The following is a 21,467-nucleotide window of genomic DNA, read 5'->3' on the forward strand; positions in this document are numbered from 1 at the left end:
TTTTTTAACTAAACTGTGTATATATATATATATATATATATATATATATATATATATATATTCCTTAAATAGACAACATGTACAGGTAAAGGCACACAAGCTCTATCTAATGGTGTTGGCTGTCACTCTATATAAAAACTTTCCCCCCTCAGAGAAATTGATCACATGTTCTTTCTTTAGACAACTGCTCATCATGTCCTTTGACTAATCATAAGCCAACAATAAGAAGTTAAGAGTGCCAAGAAAAGGTAACTGTGCTATATTGCATTTGCATTTTTCCAAGTATTTACTCTCCCCTTCTTTCATATCTGTAAGCAGATTACCCGTCCCCACCCACTGGCATGAACCCACAGTGCCTCCATGGGAGGAGTATCTTCTTCACAATGGATTGATCACATGCCTTGCTTTGGCCAATAGAATGTGAGTGGGCATAAGGATGTGTGCATGTCTGAACAGAAGTCACACGACAATTGCCTGGTTCTGATTTATCTCCTGCTTTTTTTCTTTGATGTTAAATTTGTACGTGCAAGATAGAGGTTGATCTTTTACCTTTGACCTGGTATTGAGAAGGCACCTGAGGCAAAACTAGAGCTGATCTAGAGTTGACATACACAGATCAAAGGCTGACTTATAGATTACATTATAGATACAGTCAATTCTCACTGTTCACAATAGCTGTGTTTTATGAAGTTTCCGTGGATACTGAATTAACAAACACTGAACTAATGTTCCTAGCTAAAATACAGGGTTAGGTTCCTGTGAGCTCTGGTCAAAACATTTTCATCATCAAGCAACATATAATCTTCCTTTATATGTGTTTCTATGTAAAGACACCTTATTTAATATATTTTGTTGATTAATTAAAATTAAACTCATGGCCAGCAGAATAATAGCTCATGCCTAATTGAGGCTTTTCTAACATGTATATATTTCCCATAAGACATTTCATAGTCCTCTTGCATTCAAGAATGCTACATAGCATTTCAGTACTATGCTGAAATGAGGCCATTTTAAACAGAAAAATCACCAACAAAAGTTAGCTGGGATTGGTGGTGCATGCCTGTAGTCCCAGCTACTAGGGAGATCAAGGCAGGAGAATTGCTTGAACCTGGGAAACAGAGGTTGCAGTAAGCCAAGATTGCACCACTACACTCCAGCCTGGGCAACAGAGTGAGATACTATCTCAAGAAAAAAAAAACTCCCCAAAAAGCATAACAATGGGGAAAATGTGGTGCTAAGTAGACTGAAAGGGACATCTATTGCAATGTGAGAGCGGAAACAAGATGGCAGAGGCTCACCTTGTTTACCCTCAGCTAGAAACGTGTGTCAGCTGACCTACGTGTTTTGCCACTCACTCTAAGCATGTCCAAGAATCACCACAAAAGCACCAAGAGTATTGATTTAGAAATTATAAGTTTCTTTTAGCAAATAAGTGAGTACACAAATATAGAATCCATGAATTAAAAAGATCCACTCTACTTATACGTGCCACATCATTTAATCCGCATAGCAATCTCAAAGGTGAGTATTTGTATCACCATCGTAGAGAAAAATGATTCTGATGGTGAAATAATGTGTCCAAAGGTATAACTAATTAGTGATAAAGCAAATATTTAAAGGTTTTTAAAGTCATCCAGGTTTGCATGGCTCCAAAATCGCAATACGACTCTTTTTTATACCCCATATTGCCTCCCAATAGAAAGAAAGTTGATATGTGGCACCAAGACTCACCTTCTCTGCGTGGATTTCAGGGCCCTGCTTACCCTTATTGCTCATGTTATTTTCCACCTCCATTCAACCATACTCACCAACAACCTACTTTTCAGGAAGAGATTATTTCCTCCCGTTTTACTCAGCCACCATTTTTGGTTCTGCTTCTACATGGGATATGCTCTTCTGTCAGGCATCTTGTCCGCATCCTCAAGGTTGGTTGAAGAAGCCTGGAGATTAGTCCAATCTTGATGCTTCTAGCTCAGACCCAGCGAGGGTCAGTGATTTGCCCAATGTTAGTGAGAGTCTGAGTCAGGACTTGAACACAGATTTGCTGACCTTGGGGCAATTATCCCTGGGATTGTTTCACCTTTCCTCCCACCTCAAAAGCAATTGCCTTTAACCTCAGAGCAAACAAATGAGGCAGAGGAAGACCGGGAGTGCCAGAAGCAAAGCATTACCACTCAGAGGTGTTTACAAACTATTTCAAAGGGTTTTTAGGAAGCAGACAGAGCTGATGACTTTGTTGGTCAAACAGCCTCCTGCTCTAAAAGAATCCAACAAGCCATTGAAGAATAATAGCATAGACATTCTGGTCTTTGAATTTATATGGCAACTTTCATCTCTGAAGCTCAAGGCTCCTTCCAGACATTATCTCATCCTCCTTCCCAGAACACCAGTAGAGAGTAGTTGCAAGTATTATACCCATTTTGCTGATAGAAACATTAAGCCTCAAAGGCAGTAAAAGATTTTCTCAGAATCAGAAAAATCAAGAACCTTATTCTGCAGAACCAGAGTCAAAGCTGAAAACTAACATCAAAACTTAGGCCCTTCAAATCTCATCCTAAGCCATGAAAGTAATTGTCTAGAAATGAGACTGAAACAAGGGGGAAAGGAGGATTGGTATTTGTTGAAGATGCGTTGTGTCAAATGTTTCATATAAAAGATATTGTGGGTTCTGGGCATCCATTCTGTGAAGGAAAAATTGTTATCCTCATTTTATAGCCTCAGAAAACTGAGGCTAAGGAAGGTTCAGTAAGCAGGCATTCAAAGTGCTATTAAATAGCAGAGAAAGGATTTTCCCATAGATACTCATAACATCAAAGTCAGTATCATTGATAAAACTGCAGAAAGTGCCTGGTATTTGCAGAATATTGTGCTAGGCCCAATGAGACTACAGCACAAGACAAAGATGTAGCAAGAACTTATTCTACACCAGGCATCAGAGACCTAAAGATAACTGGGAGACGCCCTCCAGGAGTTGACACTCTATTTGAACAAAAAAGAGAAGCATACAGAGAATAATTCAGAACCGACTCTCTTATTGAGCATTTTCTATGTGCCAGGCATTGTGCTCTTCATGCTAGAGATTCGACATGGAACAAAACACAGTTCTTGCCTTTATGTCGCTCACTGTGCATGATTGATTGTCGGTGTATTCCAGGAGATGCTGCATATCCAGTGATTTGAGGCAGGCACAGAAGAAAAGGAAGGACTTTGACTTTGTGTACTTTATCTTAAAATTCATGCAAATTTAACACCCTACTCTATAATATATGGAAGTTCATTTTAAAATTACTATTTATTTCCTTATAATCAACAGTTAAATTGTTTGCTTTTTTTTTTTTTTTTTTTTAACCAATCTTTCCAAAACAGTTAAGACTTCAGGATACTGTTCCCGTTGAATCTGGAGCATTAAATAACTCCTAGCAAACTAAAGCTGTACCATCAGGAGACACAAGCCTGATTTTAAAGTGCTGGCCAATAGGCACAGTTCAAGTCTGTTGACACTGCTTTGCTTCAATATCTTTAGTGTCTGCTATGTGCTATTATGCACCGTGGTAAGTGCTGGGGGAAAAAAATGGGATAACACAGAAGAAAATCTCAAATTATTTCTATCCAATGAAGTTAGAGCTATGGCCAAAAGAGCTCTAGAGGCCAAGAGGGGACATACAACCCAGATTAATAAGTTCCAGGTTCTCTTCATATTTTCATATTAAAAGCACACAATAAATGTTTTTAACAATTTTGTCTTAATCTTATAAAATATGTGTTCCTTGCAAAGCATATAATCACACCCAGCCTTGCAACTCCATTGGGGGCACAGCCAGGGTAGGTCTGCTTTCTGGACCCAGAAGTCTAATTAACTGTTTCTCACCAAGCCACCCCAGTTGGCCCTTCAGCCTCCTACTCTACCCCTACCTTGGAAGTGCCTTTTGGCAGCGTCTACAGGAGTGGTCTCCCCCTTATTCCTCAAGAAAAGAAAGGTTCTCATACTGTAATCTATGGCTGTCTCTGCTCTTGTCTTCTCTGTAAGTTAATTCTATTACCTTCTGGGTTGGATTGACAACTGCCAAAGGATTTCCTCAGGCCTCTGGGAAATGGACTCCCTGGCTTGTGCCTCTTTCTGCACTGACAAATTTCAAAATAAATCATTATCTTCTTTCTACATCCAAATCCTTTATTTTTCCCCTCCTAGTTATGAACTAGCTCAGAAACCTCAGTCTTCCTGCACTTTCTGTCGTCAGGATAATCAGAATCAACTAACATTTACCGAGAAACCACTGTGTGTATCTCATGTTTAGAAATACTACTTAATTGTAATTCCTAATTAACCCTGGGAGTTAGATAAGTGTTGCCATTTTCAAGATGGGTTCTCTGAAGCTTAACAAAATAAGTTACTAAGCCAAGTCTCCAAACTCCAGTTCTACTGCTTTTCCCTCTCAGTAGTGTTGGCTAAACTTTTGGATAGATGGATGGATGGATGGAGGGATGGACAGACGGACAGACGGACAGATGGATGGATGGATGGATGGATGGATGGGTGGATGGGTGGGTGGATAAGAGACATAAGGAAAGAGAAAAGAGAAAGATACATATATTTTTTTCTTCATTCTGGTGGCCCACCCCAAAACTACTGAATTACAGTCTCTAGAGATTCTCAGGCAACTAGCCCAGCTGTTTCTGCCAACTGGAATTTATGAGCCATCACAAGAGACCACATGCAGCTTCATCTAAAACAAATTATTTTTAAGCATGCAGAGTGAGCAGTGCAGATATAAGGAATGCATAGGAGTGTTTTTGCTTAAAACCCTCTTGTCTCCTGGTCTTCATGAGTCTCCCTTGCAAAGTCAGGTATGACAAGATTCTAGAACACATATTACCTGCCCCCTCACAATTTAGTAGGTTCAGCAAACATTCATTTGTTGAGTTGCAAGCCAGACACTATACTAGGTGATGAAACACCTAAAAGGAAATAAATAGTTCTGCCTCCATGTAAAAACAATGATGATGATGATCATGATGATGATGAAGATGATGATGGGACTTCAACTGAAGAAGTGTCATGGGGAGGCAGGTAAAAGGTGCTATGAAAAAGAAGCAACAGGAATCCCTTGATAGAAAAGAATTTGCTGGAGGGGCTGGGGATTTCTGCCTGTGTTCTTCAGAATGGGGTATGGGAAAATCTGAGAGGAAAAGAAATGTAAATAAGAGCAGAGACTTTGCAAAATTTGTTATGTTGACTTTTCCTCATGCTGCTTCCCCTGGCATGGGAAGACATTAGCTGGATAGAAGAGACTTTGCAAGAACGGCAATGAATCAAGATGTATTCGTTTTGTTTTGACACATGGATTTCTTAGGATTTGATTTTTGTTTTCTCCTAGCCTTCTCCATCAAAGTTGTTTTCAACCAGTCTTGGTTGGACTGGTTGACTCATCCTCAGATATCATAGTTTTCCCACTACAAAAGCATGGAACTGATACCAATAAACCCACTCCTTATTCCCAGAGGGCTAGGGTGAGTTCCTGCAGAGGGTAATTGCTAGGGTTGGCACCTGGCAGAAATGGACCATCTGTCTTTCCTCCACAATTATGGTCCCTGCCATTGTGAAGGAAACGTTTGCCTCCTCCTCACCCTCAGGCCCCCTCTTGCTGCACTTAGGATCTCATTGCCCCTCTCCACCCTCTGACAAGTAGCTGGTGCTTCGTCCTTGAACCCTGACTCACTGCAGGGAGTACCCTGCCTCAAGAAATATTTTTTCATCTCACTATCTGGCTCCAACTGTTCCTTTGCCTCCATGGGTAGCTCTTCGCTCTCTCCTTCGGTATTTCTCTAAGAGGGCTCACTCAGCCCACTCCATTCCACCTGCCACCAGTAGTCTAATACTAAGCTATAAATCTGGCCATGCTCCTCTCCTGTTCAGTGTCTTCCATCTCCTTCACATGTCTGCCACATGATGACAGTGTCAACCCCCAGGTGACTCTTGGACCACAAACCATTCATCCCTTTCCTGTTGAGCTACAGTGGAAAACCCATGCTTGCTTTTAAGTGCTCCATGACTTGGTTTTGTTTTGTTTTCTGTCACATCATTCTCTCTGCCTGGAACAGGAGTTCTCCCTATCAACCCTGGGAGATCTTCTGTTGACCTTATGCCCAAGGATTGTGTTTGCCTTGTTTCTAGCACCCAGATCAACACCTAGCAAATAAACAGGTGCTCAAGAATACATGTTAAATGAGTGAATAAGCTAGTTAGCAAACAAGTGAAAGAGAATGAATAAATCCTTGGAGAGCCCAGACCTTCACTGTGAGGCCTCTGGAAGCCTAAGTGAATACTCAGGCATACTCCTTCCTCTGTACTAATGGCATGTGAAATGCCCTTCTGCTGTCACCCTTACAATGTGGAATACCAGGCTCCTTTCTTGGGTACATAGTCTGTGTCATATTTTGTATCAGCAGCACATAATGGCTATGCAATACATAATCAACAATTTAGTTTTACAAACCCGTTTGACCATCTGCATTCCCCACATCTCCTCACCTTTTTCTACTGCATTTTCTGACTCCTTGCTTTTCATTCTATCTCTCCTACCTTCTGAAAATTCCAGATGTCACTCTTTTACCCTAGTATTACTGCCTGAAATGCCCTCTCCTGAATCCTTTCCTATGTGTATTTAAATCCTAAACTCCTCACAGCTAACAAAAGACCATCCTCCCAAGCCTCCTCAGCCTTGAAGAACATTCCTCCCATGCTCACTTCAGCAGCACATATACTAAAATTGGAATGATACAAAGAAGATTAGCATGGCCCCTGTGCAAGGATGACATGCAAATTCATGAAGTGTTCCATATTTTTCCTCAAACTATACTACAAGGCTACAGTAATCAAAACAGCATGGTACTGGTACCAAAACAGAGATATAGACCAATGGAACAGAACAGAGGTCTCAGAGGCAACGCCATACTACTACAACCATCTGATCTTTGACAAGCCAGACGAAAATAACAAGCAATGGGGAAACGATTCCCTGTTTAATAAGTGGTGTTGGGAAAACTGGCTAGCCATGTGCAGAAAGCAGAAACTAGACCCCTTCCTAATACCTTACACTAAAATTAACTCCAGATGGATTAAAGACTTAAACATAAGACCTAACGTCATAAAAACCTTAGAAGAAAACCTAGGCAAAACCATTCAGGACATAGGCATAGGCAAGGACTCCATGACTAAAACACCAAAAGCATTAGCAACAAAAGCCAAAATAGACAAATGGGATCTAATTAAACTCCAGAGCTTCTGCACAGCAAAAGAAACAATCATTAGAGTGAACCGGCAACCAATAGAATGGGAAAAACATTTTGCAAGCTACCCATCTGACAAAGGACTTATATCCAAAATCTACAAAGAACTAAAACAGATTTACAAGAAAAAAAAACTCATTCAAAAGTGGCTAATGGACACTTTTCAAAAGAAGAAATACAAAAAACATACGAAAAAATGCTTATCATCACTGGTCATTAGAGAAATGCAAATCAAAACCACATTGAGATACCATCTCACACCAGTTAGAATGGCGATCATTAAAAAAATGGAGACAACAGATGCTGGAGAGGATGTGGAGAAATGGGAATACTTTTACACATTTGCAGGAGTGTAAATTAGTTCAACCATTGTGGAAGACAGTGTGGCAATTCCTCAAGGACCTAGAAATAGAAATTCCATTTGACCCAGCAATTTCATTACTGGTTATATATCCAAAGAATTATAAATCATTCTATTATAAGGACACATGCACACGTATGTTCATTGCAGCACTCTTTTCAATAGCAAAGACTTGGAACCAACCCAAATGCCCATCAGTGATAGACTGGACAGGGAAAATGTGGCACATATATACCATGGAATACTATGCAGCCACAAAAAGCGATGAGTTCATATCCTTTATAGGGACATGGATGAACCTGGAAACCATCATTCTCAGCAAACTGACACAAAACAGTAAATCAAACACCACATGTTCTCACTCATAGGCGGGTGTTGAACATGAGAACACATGGACACAGGGAGGGAGCATTGTACATTGAGGTCTGTGGCGGGGACTAGGGGAGGGACAGTGAGGGGTAGGAAGTTGGGGAGGGATAACATGGGGAGAAATGCCAGATATAGGTGATGGGGATGGAGGCAGCAAACCACATTGCCATGTATGTACTTATGCAACAATCCTGCATATTCTTAACATGTACCCCAGAACCGAAAATGCAATTTAAATATATATATATATATATATATATATATATATATATATGTATATACACACACATAAAAGAATGGGTGCAGTGGCTCACACCTATAATCCCAGCACATTGGGAGGCCAAGACAGTTGGATCACTTGAGGTCAAGAGTTCAAGATCAGCCCAACAAACGTGGTGAAACCCTGTCTCAAAAAAATTAAAAGTTTTTAAAAATTAGCTTTTTAAAGTTTTTTAAAAATTAGGAGGCCGGGCATGGTGGCTCAAGCCTGTAATCCCAGCACTTTGAGAGGCCGAGGTGTGTGGATCCCCTGAGGTCAGGAGTTCAAGACCAGCCTGACCAACATGATGAAACCCTGTCTCTATAAAAATAAATAAATAAATAAATAAAATTCAGCCAGGCGCGGTGGCTCAAGCCTGTAATCCCAGCACTTTGGGAGGCCAAGGCGGGTGGATCATGAGGTCAAGAGATCGAGACCATCCGGGTCAACATGGTGAAACCCCATCTCTACTAAAAATATGAAAACTTAGCTGGGCATGGTGGCGCATGCCTGTAATCCCAGCTACTCAGGAGGCTGAGGCAGGAGAATTGCCTGAACCCAGGAGGCGGAGGTTGCGGTGAGCCGAGATCGTGCCATTGCACTCCAGCCTGGGTAACAAGAGCGAAACTCCGTCTCAAAAAAATATAAAAATAAATAAATAAATAAATAAAATTAGCTAGGCATGGTGGCAAGCACCTCTGTAATCTCAGCTACTTGGGAGGCTGAAACAGGAGAACCACTTGAACCTGGGAGGTGGAGATTGCAATGAGCCAAGATTGTGCCCCTGCACTCCAGTCTGAGTGATAGAGTGACACTTAGTCTCAAAAAAAATTAAAAAATAAAATAAGATGTGTACATGTTTTAGACATGACGCTATTTCACACACAATAGACTACAGTAGTGTAAACATAACTTTTATATGCACTGGAAAACCAAAAACTTCATGTGACTTGCTTTATGGCAATATTTGCTTTATTGCAGTGGTCTGTAACCAAACCCACAATATCTCAAGGCATGCTTGTATATACATTTTTATAATCTCTTATACACAATAGAGAAGGACAAGAAATTGAGGCACAAACAGGTTAAATATCTGTCTTAAAGTTGGGCAACTGGGGTCGGCTAGGTACTGAGCGTGCCAGGCTTTGGAGTGAAGACTTAAATCCAAGGTCATGGCAAGACATCTGAAGTTCATCGCAAGGACTGTGATGGTACAGGAGGGGAACGTGGAAAGCGCATGCAGGACCCTAAACAGAATCCTCACTATGGATGGGCTCATTGAGGACATTAAGCGTCGGCGGTATTATGAGAAGCCATGCCGCCAGCGACAGAGGGTAAGCTATGAAAAGTGCCGGCGGAGCTACAACATGGAAATGACTCGCAAGGTCAACTTCCTGATGCGACAGAATCAGGCAGATCCGTGGCAGGGCTGCTGAGGCCTGTGGATGGGACACTCAGTGTGAAACCTTCATCCAGTTTTGTCTCCATCTCTTTCCTTTGTACAATCCCATTTCCTATTACCATTCTCTACAATAAACTCAGTGACGAGTTTGCAAGACCTCCACATATAGAAACAAACAACAAAAAAAGTTGGGCAACTGGTAAATGACAGAGGCAGTATTTGAACTAGGCCGTTATTCATTCATTTATTCACTCCTTCATGTATTCATTAAACAAATAGTTATGCAGTATCCATGAGGCATTATTCCCAGACTTCAGCACTTTGTGGTATCATTCATTTGGCAAACCTAAACTATTCTGTTGCTTAGATAAAGTGAAGGCGAACAAAGGAGAATAACCAGGGAGGATTACATATTCTGAATCAAAGAAAGGCAGAAAAAGGGAAGAGTGAGAGACAAGTTTCAGTTTCAGGTGAGATATCCAAAAGGGGAAAAGTTCCGAGGGAGTAGCTTCCCTCCTCCAGGGCTCCAGGTTGAATGAATTCCCTGAACTCAGGAACAAGTGTCAAGACTTGTTTTATTGGTATTTACAAAAGTAGGTTTTAAAGGATCAGCGACTTGCAGATTCCAGGTGAATGTGTCACACACACACACACACACATCTCTCTCTCATTCATCACATCTAAGAGAGGGGAGAAGGGAAGGCATGGCTTTGAAAGTCTAGATATTTTGAAAGGGGTGTTTGGGGATTTCAGCAATTTCTTTTTCCAGCAGCAACTATATCTTTGACAGTGGTTTATCTCTCTTTCCTATCTTCGAGGCAGGTCTGTTAACCCCTTTGGGCTATGCTCAGTCAGGGTTAGTGCGTAATAAAGATCCTCTGCTTTTAGAATTACCTTTTTACCTGTAAATCCTCTGCAGAAGGCTGCAAACTCTTCAAAGACAGGAACTGCTATATTCATTCTTTACCTGCTTCAGTGCCTAGTGAGAAACAAGGGAGGGAAGGGAAGAGTAAAAGGAGGAAGGAAGAAACAGATGAAAGGGATATCTACTTGGTATTTTACAGGTAGTATTAATGAAATACACTGAAAAAAAAAAGAGATCTGGGTTCAAGGTCCAGTTCTGACAGTGCCTCTACATCATTGGGTCATCACTCAGACTCTCAGAGCCTCAATTTCCTATTCTGAGAAGTGGAAGTAATAATGCATACTTCACCAGATCATTAGGAGAAGTAAATAAAGTAATGTATTGGGCAACATTTTGTGAATGTGTCCTACTGTGTAAACTAAAATTCTATGGTGGTTTAACAAAAGAAATTGTTCTTTAAGGTTTCAAGGAGTTTCTGTCAGAAATTGGAGCTACAGGATTTACCAGGATGTTTCTGGCTTTATAGAGGTCATGACCTTTTTGGAGATGCCTCAGTTGACCAGTAAACACATTCCTTGCAAGGTTTAGTATTAAAATAATATCATATTATCATCTAATCTGAATCAGAAGAGAAAATATTCCAACCTACGACTGTCAACCGCAATACCAGTTGTGTTTAATAGTGATGGAATTCTGTCACTTCCACAAACACTTATTGAGCATTCACTGGGTGCAGGGCATTCTGGTGTCTACTGATAAGAAACAACAAGCAAAGATCATTAAGATTGACCTCATCCTCCAAGATATTTACAGCCTGCTTTGCTTCCGTAAGCCTCCATTTTTCCATCTGCCAAAACAGAGCTTGGAAGAGATGTCTCCAAGACACTGTCTACCATGACCTTTTGAGTTTCATAACTCTCTAATTCCAGAATTCAAAGAGTAACTGTTATTACCTCCCACTGAATGATTCTTCTGAAAAAAAGCTCCCTGCTAGCTAAGCTAGCCAAGCCAACATACCTGAAGATAATACCAAAACTTCTGTTTGTGCCCCAGGAATCCCAAATTGATGTCACCCCAAAACAATGTCATTTATGCAATTCACCAGTCACTCAATAACACATTTGCTTAGTTGATTCTCATTAAAATCCTGCAGGATAGCATTATTACACCCATTTTTCTTTTCTTTTTTTTTTATTGTACTTTAGGTTCTGGGGTACATGTGCAGATCATGCAGGATTACTGCATAGGTACATACATGGCCAGGTGGTTTGCTGCCTCCATCCCCCTGTCACCTATATCTGGCATGTCTCCCATGTTATCCCTCCCCAACCTCCCCACCTTCCACTGTCCCTCCCCTCCCCCTACAACAGACCCCAGTGTGTGATGCTTCCCTCTCTGTGTTCATGTGTTCAACACCGCCTATGAGTGAAAACATGTGGATTACATCCATTTTTCAAAAGAGAAAACTGAGTCTCAAAAGGATTAAATTATTTGCCCAGGTCGTACAGAAAGGAATTAGCAGGGCCAGGACATTAAAAACAATTTTTTCTCTCCCTTCCACCCTGTAAGAGCTTTTATTACCAAGCGACTGAGAAGCACAGGCTCAGGAAAACTGAATTTGACCAAAGAAGCCAATAGATCCATTCCAAAAACAGATGGTTCCCCCTAATGCCGTGGAAAGACTCAGAACGGGTTAAGTTCTCCCTGGCTCAGTCCCAACAGACATTAAATTCACCTGTGCTTGCTCTAAAATAAATCAGTGTCCCTTTCTGCTGCTGCTGTTGTCTGGAAATAATGCAAATGCAATAGGCCTGCACTGACATTGTGCTTCCCTGGAAGGATACACATAATAAATTGTCCCTTAATACTGTTAAAGAGACATTTTCCTCTTACTCAGGAGCTTTTGGGGTTGGACTGGGCTACTCACCCAGCAAGGAGGAGGACATGTGTCTTGTCACTGGCCCAGTTATTCATGTGGCCTCTCATCGCTCCTTGGCTCACTGCATTGCGAGGTTCAAGGATACATTTCCAAGCCTCCACATCAAGTCAGAAACTGTCAGTTACCTGGATCGGTTTTCTCATTGGTAATCTGAATTTATTTAATGTTACGCATTTGTATGTTTATTTATTTGGATACTCAGAAGCTGAAAATAACTGGTGCTCCTGGTCCATGCCATTCATCAATTGGAAGAATGCCAGGCTGTTTCCACAGAGGACAGAAGGCATTGGTCTCCCCTGCAGGAAGCCACTGCTGCTCCTTAATTGTTTGCTAGAGGAAGAATCAAGGGTAAAATTTAAAGTAAATGGCTGGCCGAGTTGCACTAATTCATCAAAGCATGTTTCAAGTCAGTAGTCAGAGCATGCTTCAGCCCCCGGCGCCACCACCTTCTTCTACTAGAGTGGAAAAGCCAGCAGACCTCCAAGCAGATGAAATCATTAGGAGGCATTCAGCAGGGCTTGAAAAGCAAAGAGAGAGGAGGCGGGGATTTCTGTGTGTGCTCCCTTTGCCACATGGGAAACACCAGCTGTCTGTGACCTAGTTATCCAAGAAAGGAAACAGGGAAGAGAACCACAAAACTAAATGCTGCGTGAGAACCTCATTCTCCAAAGACACCCTGGGTGTTGAGAAAACAATTATCATCTTCTAGTTTGACTTTTTTTTTTTTTCTGGCTTAGAGATTTTTGGTAGCAATAAAGACAAGCCCAATTAAAGTAACTTAAGAAAATGAAATTTTTAGGGATAAACCATAGATAGAAAGTAAAATTCTGGTCTAGGAAAGACGAGAAGTGGGAACCGGAACGTTTTCAAAAAATCTGTCAGCATTTCATCTCTCTCTCTCTCTCTCTCTCTCTTTTTCTCTCTCTCTCTTTCTCTCTCTCTCTCTCTCTCTCTCTCTCTCTCTCTGTACATGGCCCTTTATCTGTGCAACGTTTGATTTTCCTACTTCTCTATGAAGGTCACTCTTCTTGCTTTTCAGCATGAAGCCACTCATTCATTCAGTAAATATTTATTTAATTCCACCATGTGGCGGGCACTGCTCAAGATGCCAGGGCTACAGCAATCAACAAAACAGACAAAATCTCTGCCCTTGTGGAATGTACATTGTGGTGAGGCAGCCAGAAACTGAACAAGATAAGTAAAAGATACAGCGTAGAGGGCAGTGGGTGCTTGGAAGAAAAGATCAAGGGAGGGAAAGTTAAATGCTGGCAAAGTAGTTGAAATCTTAAATAGGATGGTCATGGAAGATCCCACTGAGAAAGTCATTTCTGAGTAAAACCTGAAGGAAGTAAGATGTTAGCACTGCAACTGTCTGGGACAGAGCATGCTGGGCAGAGGGAATAGCAGGTACAAAGGGCCTGGGGTGGTTCAAGGAGCCAGCAGAGAGGCCATTGAGGAAGGAGGCTAAGCAAGTGAGGGGGACTAGTTAGAGGTGAAGTCAGAGACCTGGGGGCACGAATCACAAAGAGCCTTGAAGGTCACAGTGAGGACTTTGGCCTTTACTCTAAGTTAGACCACAAGATGCCAAAAGGCCGCCACAAGCTGGTAACCACGTGGCCCACCTAATCCAGTAGTCAGTCCTTACTGCTGACTTGCACACAGTCAAGTTCTCTTAGTCTCCCAAAGAAGTGATCCAAGCAGTGACAGTTCACGGGCAGTCTGCTTCAAGAGTCATCCTGAGTTGTCAAGGCAAACACAAATATGAGTCTAGCTACCCAGTCCACCTGTGACAATATTTGGGAAATAGCAGAGGGTTCAGGAAGAGACCTAGTCTGAGATAAAGTGTCCAGGCCCTGCACACATTTGGGTCTCACAGAATTAATTGGCAAACACTAGTAAGAGTTATCAGGACCTTAGGAAATAGAGATCCCTTTAGAAAACTCTAATTCCCAGAAAGATTTTCACATAAGATCTTCACACAAAAGACAAAATTAGAATGTGTATTCTCTCACCATCTCCTCATCCAGAGAGTCCTTAGACATGGCAGAAGGACCCACAAGAATTGTCATAGGCAGTCGTGAGGGGTTGCCAGTCATGTTAGTATTAATAGCTACCATGTGACATTAGACACATTTTTGAATAAATTAGAATGAATTAAATATTAACCCAAAATATCGTTATTCTCACTCCCTAGCCTCCCAATATGCTTTCCTGATGGGGAGAGAAAGGTAGCACTGTAGCTAGAATACAGAGGCCACAGGACTCTAGAATGTCCTATGCATGAACTTCCTCCTTGTGTGACCCTTGGTGGGAAAAGTAGGAGAGCCACTTATCTTAGAAATAACTGCCTTTTCCCCCATATGCCTGCCACAAAAACAGACATGCTCTAGAACTTTCTTCTCCCCAGTTCCAAGAACACTAAACTTATGATAATGGCCAATGATCTTTTCCTAAGGACAATGTCAGAATGGTTTACTGTGGCATTTTCATAATTAGATTCAAGAAACTTACCATCTGTAGTTCATCCATGATGCTTCACATCAAAGAGGAAATTACTAAATATATATTTACATAGCGCTCATGAATATGCATTTTGTAAATGCACAAATATGTACAATTACTTGATAGACTGTTTTGGTTCGTATCTTTCAAATATTTAATACAACTGTAAATGTTTAATTCATATTTACTGCATTGATTGAACAGTTTCTAAATTATCCCAAGCCCTGCTGGAAACAAGATTGAATGTTTCCAGCATTATTTGCACACTAGGATTTGGCCAGGACGATCCATGCTCACTGGTTAAATGATGATTTTCTTAGAAAGTATATTGAGTAAGCTGCTGGTGAAATCATCTTGCTGACCACCACATAGAGGGACAGCACCAGATCCAAGTCCAACAGTGACCTGCAGAGCCTCTCATGACTTGGCCTCACTGAGGCCTCTTTGCCTCTCCGTCTGCACTGCCCCTCATCGCTAAGCCACAGTCAACCCATGCTCCACCTTCGGTCCTCTGCACCCGCTCCTCCCTGAGTCTAGAATGTTCTTCACATAGACATCAAGTCTTTCCTCTAATGTCACCTTTTCAGTGAGGTCTACCTTAACCTCTGCATTTAAAATTGCAATCCCACCATCCCCCAGCACTCCTGATATCCGCTACACTCCCTTATACTTTTTTTGTTCATAGCAACCACCTCTCACTACTTTATAACATGCTTTATAATCTGTCTGTGTCCACTCAGTAGAGCAAATATCACAAAAGCAGGAATCCACGTTTTCTATTTTTTCTCTTGCCATTGAAAAACTCCAAATTCTAGAAGGAAGCTAGCATTTAATATGTGCTCAATAGACATTAGAGGAAGAAAGAAAGAAAGGGAAGTCAAGAGAACTGGGTTCAAATCCAGGATGGGAGTGGGGTGAGGCCAGATCTAAGGGCATTGTCCCTGAGCTCAGGTGAAGTCCACCTGGCCAACTCTCCATCAAGCTGGGTCACACTTTGTTTAGAGGACAGCTCTTGGCAGTAGTGCTCGTGGGGAGTGCTCTGCCATCATACCGTGTGATGCGCTGCAGGACCGTTCCTTATTTCAGCTAAAGACAAGCTCCTTGTCACACGGCCATGAAATATTAGCCCACAGACAGTTTGAAGGATGAGAATAACAGGATTTATTGAGCAAAAGGAAAAAAAAAAATGTGTTGGGAGGAGGGCTTCTGCAGAGCCAGAGTCTTCCTACTACAGATCGAATCCCACCTACCACCCAGGAAGAGGAGGGGCCGGGCTCTTCCCACTGCAAATGGTGAGAACTTCGATGGCTCCACCCCAGTGTGCATTCTTCTCAGTGTGCAGGCTGGTTGGAGTTTCTCTGGGGACCCTTCCCATCTGGCTGTCTTACATGCAAAATGGGAGTGTTAGAATCTCCTTCTGAGAATAATCTGAAAGTTAAATGAGGTAAAGCAAGTGAAAAAAATACTCATGTTTTAGGGCAAGGGAGGAGACAAAAAGGAAGTGGAAGGATTCTCTTGAGTAGGGGATAATGCTTTTTGGGAGTTGCTTACCCCAGAATTATTAATATTCAAGCAAAATCAGGAGGATCTGTAAAACACAGCCCATCACTGCAGAGCAAAGGCAAAGCACCTCAAAAATGTATCTACTACAGCGGGCATATTTTGCAGTAAAAATATTAGACAGGGCTACATCTCCTTAGAGTAAAGTGCCACAGGTACTCAACAATAGGAAACAGAAAAAGATATCATTGCAAATGTAGAAAAACATTAGATAAAGACACAAGATTTTAAAATGTGTATTTTGAGCAGTTTGTGACATATCGAACCACATTTACGACAGAGTGAGAATTAACCCAAACCAAAATCAAGAGATCATTTAAATGTAAAGTGGAATGGTAGACACAATTGGACGGGACAAGGAGACAATGTGAAAATAACAGAGAGGCAGAGGACAAAGAATAAAAATTAAAAGAAGGGGACCCACTCCAAAATCAAAATAAGGTACCCCACTAATTCTCCTGTCTGCAGACATCACCAATATTCTGGCAAATAAAATCAATAATAATTACCAGACCCACACTCTAGTTATTAATGAAGAGTGTTTGTAGCTTGTCATATGTGTGTGTAATGTTCAAGGGGATGTTTAGGAAACTGTAAATAGTGTGGGTTCAGTTCTCCTCTGCTTATCCTATATGCTATAATTACAAAGTCTCAAATAAATGCAAACCCTTCAATTATCAGGAAGAGGTATCTGAGCCAAGTGGAAGCAACCAACAGTAGCAATCAAAATTCTATTGCCCACAAGGGTGTGGAAAGAAAGACTTTCAAAATCATAGTGACATTATAAACTGGCTAAAAGAAAATTCACTTCTGGAAAGTATATTTTCTGGAAAGTATATTTTGCATATCTGCATATGCAAATATGCCTGTAAAAATGTACCTAACATTTATTCCTCTACTCTCCTCCATCCATCTCTGTAATACAGCTTCTGGGAGTGCAGTCTACAGAAGTAATACAAAGATTCTGGAGAAACAATGTTATTTTGCTCATATGTGTTTATGACCACATGATTTTTTATGGTAAAAAATAAAAAACAACATACATAATTATTGTGTGTATAGTTGAGAATTTCATGATACTTTATTTTCACTTTTATTAAATTATGTGTGTGGAGACATGATTTATGCAGTTTTATACATTTTTAAAAACATAAATGTACATTTTTAAAAATGCATACGGTCATGTAACCATTGTCATCAAGATTTGTAACATTTAGGCTGAGCATGGCATGCCTGGAGTCCCAGCTACTGGGGAGAGTGAGGCAGGAGGAGCACTTGAGCCCAGGCGTTCCAGGCTGTAGTGTGCTGTAATCACACCTGTGAATAGCCACTGCACTCCAGCCTGGACAACATAATGAGACTTTATCTCTAAACTATTTTTTTAATTTAGGAAAAGATACATGAAGCCTTCATCACCTGGACATTTCCCACTACTAGTCAATATCCACCTCCTACCCCCCGGGAATCCTCTGATATATTTATTTCCCTATGGTTTTGCATTTTCTATTTTCATTATATAAATGAAATCCTACAGTACAAAAACTTTTGTGTATGCCGTTTTCCACTTAGCGTGATGTATGTGAGATTCATCCACGTTGTTACTTGGTAGTAGTCTACTGCATGGCTGCACCAAAATTTGTTTATCTATTAACTATTCATTTTATTTTGCTATAATTATTGATTGACAGTCTGTAATTATTATCTAAATTATAGATTTGAAAGATAGTACTGAGAGGTCTTGTATACCCTTCACCACAGTTTCTTCCATATAAGTTCCACCTTATATAAGTATTATACAATATCAAAATCAGGAATCGACAGAGGTACGGTACAGTGTATTGGAGGGACAGGCATGTACATGCACTAGTTTGCAAATGTGTGTGTGTGTACATGTGTAGTTCCGTGTCATTTTATCACCTGTGTAGATTTCTGTAAGTGATTTGGCAAAATACAGCGCTATTACCTCCCACAAAGATTCCCCTATTCCTTCAGTCACACACCCTCATGTTTATTTCCTTTTTCTTTCTCCCAACAATAATGTAATTGTCTTAGACATTTCCTGCTTTGATATGCTTTTATAACCCCATTAGACACTGTTATATTTTTTTCTTCTATCATCAAACATGATTTAGAAATCTCAAGAGAAGAAAATCTACAGCATTTGCTGATATTTTTACTCTTCCTATTGTTCCTCCTTCCTTCCTGATGACCCAAGACTTCTTTTTTTTTTTTTCCCCCAGAAATACTCTTTCTTCTTGTGGACTTAATTTTTTTATGTACTTTTAAGTTCTGGGGTCCATGTGCAGAACATGCAGGTTTGTTACATAGGTATATAAGTGCCATGGTGGTTTGCTACATCCATCAGCCCGTCATCTACATTAGGTATTTCCCCTAATGTTATCCTTCCCCTAGTGCCCCACCCTCCTGCTATCCCTCCCCTAGTCCCCCAACCCCCGACAGGCCCCACTGTATGATGTTCCCCTCCCTGTGTCCATGTGTTCTCATTGTCCAATACCCACTAATGAGTGAGAACATGTGGTGTTTGGTTTTCTGTTCTTGTGCCAGTTTGCTGAGAATGGTGGTTTCCAGCTTCATTCATGTCCCTGCGTAGGACATGAATTCATCCTTTTTTATGGCTGCATAGCATTCCATGGTGTATATGTGCCACATTTTCTTTCTCTGGTCTATCATTGATGGGCATTTGGGTTGGTTCCAAGTCTTTGCTATTGTGAATAGTGCTGCAATAAACATACATGTGCATGTGTCTTTATAATAGAATGATTCATAAGCCTTTGGGTATATACCCAGTAATGGGATTGCTGGGTCAAATGGGATTTCTAGTTCTAGGTCCTTGAGGAATCCCCACACTGTCTTCCGCAATGGTTGAACTAATTTGCATTCCCACCAACAGTGTAAAAACTTTTCTATTTCTCCACATCCTCTCCAGGATCTGTTGTCTCCTGACTTTTTAATGATCACCATTCTAACTGGCATGAGACAGTATCTCATCTTTGACAAACCTGACAAAAACAAGCAATGGGGAAAGGATTCCCTATTTAATAAATGGTGCTGGGAAAACTGGCTAGTCATATGCAGAAAGCTGAAACTGGATCCCTTCCTTTCACCTTACACAAGAATTAACTCCAGATGGGTTAAAGATTTAAACATAAGACCTAACACCATAGAAACCCTGGAAGAAAACCTAGGCAATACCATTCAGGACATAGGCATGGGCAAGGATTTCATCACTAAAACACCAAAAGCATTGGCAACAAAAGGCAAAATTGACAAATGGGATTGAATTAAACTAAAGAGATGCACAGCAAAAGAAACAATCATTAGAGCAAATTGGCTAACAACAGAATGGGAAAAAATTTTTGCAATCTACCCATCTGACAAATGGCTAATATCCAAAATCTACAAAGAACTTAAACAAATTTGCAAGAATAAAACAAACAACCCCATCAAAACATGGGTGAAGGACATGAACAGACCCAAGACTTCTTTTGTCATTTACTTTCTTTTTAGAGGAATTCTTTCTGAGAACCTCCTTTACAAGCAACATAGTCTCTTAGTTTTAGTTCACCTGAGAATTTCACCTTCACCCTAGGAGGATATTTTCTATGGACATAGACTGATTTTGGAAAGACCTAGTTCTTGTCTTCCAGCACTTAAAAAATATGCCACTGTATTTTGGCCTCCATGGTTTCTGATGAGAAACGTGTTGTGATTTGCATTGCTTTTTTCTCTATAAATAAAATGTTATTTATAATTCACTGATTTCTAGAAATTTTTTGCCCTTAGTTTTTAAACGCTTTTCTATGGTGTGTCTTGGCTATCTGGTATATCTTGTACTATTGCACTATGGATTTCTTTGGGCTTATTGTGTTTGAGATTTTTTGGGTGTATCGTGTTTGAGGTTCACTCAGTATCTTGAATCTGTAAGTTTATGTGTTTTGTCAAATTTAAGAAATGTAGCAATTATTTCTTTAAACATATTTCAGCTATGCTGTCCTTCTCTTCTTCCGGGACTTCAACAATATCAATATTCAGTCTTTTGTGTTAGTCCCACAGGTCTCTGAGGCTCAGTTCAATTCTTTTCCAGTATATCTTTTTTCTGTTATTCAGATTGGAAAAACATCCATTGTCTTATCTTCTGTTTCACTGTTATTTTTTACTGCGTCCTTCCATTCTGTTATTGAGACCACCTAATAGTTTATTTCAGTTTATTATATTTTTCAGCTTTAAAATTTTTATCCAATTCTTTATATATTATTTGCCAATACTTTCTACTATTTTTTTTTTCATTTTTTCCAAACCTGTCCATAATTTCTCACTGAAGCGTTTTTGTAATGGCTGCTTTACAATCCTAATATCTCTGTCATCAAGATACGGTGGTCTTTGATAATATTTTCTTATTCAAAATTTCCTGGTTTCTTATGTGATAAGTTATTTTTAAAATGGAATCCTGGATATTTGGATTCTGAAACTCGAGACTTTCTTTGAATTCTCTGTCTTAGAGGGCTTCCTCTGATACCAAGCCAGAGAAAAAAAGGGTGGCACTACATTGCCACTGTCAGGCGATGATGGAAGCCCACATACTCTACTCAGCCTCTGTTGAGACTTGGAAATGGGGAGGATTCCTCATGACTGCTGGGTGGGAGTGGAAAGTCAGGCCCCTTTCAGGCCCCTGCCTGGCCTCTGCTGGTACCACTCTGGCTGGTAGTTGGGTGGGTGGTGGGAGGGAGGTGAAGGGTTGGGGGAGGTGGGCTGCCCACTGACCAACAAGAATGAACTTCTCAAGTCCCTACTTTACCTTTCCTGATGCCACCCAAGCAAGGGGGTTGGGCACCACCTCACATCTTGGTGAGGGTGAAAGTCAAAGCTTTCTGCACAACCCTGATTGATAAGGTGGAATGGACT

At 40.7% G+C, this 21,467-nt stretch overlaps 1 non-coding gene and 1 pseudogene across 1 annotated transcript; both read left to right on the forward strand.

Moving 5' to 3' along the window:
* Window positions 1–6,737: 6,737 nt before the first annotated feature.
* On the forward strand, window positions 6,738–6,844 carry LOC120362383 (U6 spliceosomal RNA). Its single transcript, XR_005578300.1, has one exon. It is a non-coding gene; the product is annotated as a U6 spliceosomal RNA (small nuclear RNA).
* A 2,554-nt stretch (window positions 6,845–9,398) lies between these two features.
* LOC101047709 (small ribosomal subunit protein bS21m pseudogene) lies at window positions 9,399–9,828 on the forward strand (annotated as a pseudogene).
* Window positions 9,829–21,467: the final 11,639 nt, after the last annotated feature.

Source organism: Saimiri boliviensis, chromosome 15 (genome assembly GCF_048565385.1).
Source record: "Saimiri boliviensis isolate mSaiBol1 chromosome 15, mSaiBol1.pri, whole genome shotgun sequence".
Lineage (NCBI taxonomy): Eukaryota > Metazoa > Chordata > Mammalia > Primates > Cebidae > Saimiri > Saimiri boliviensis.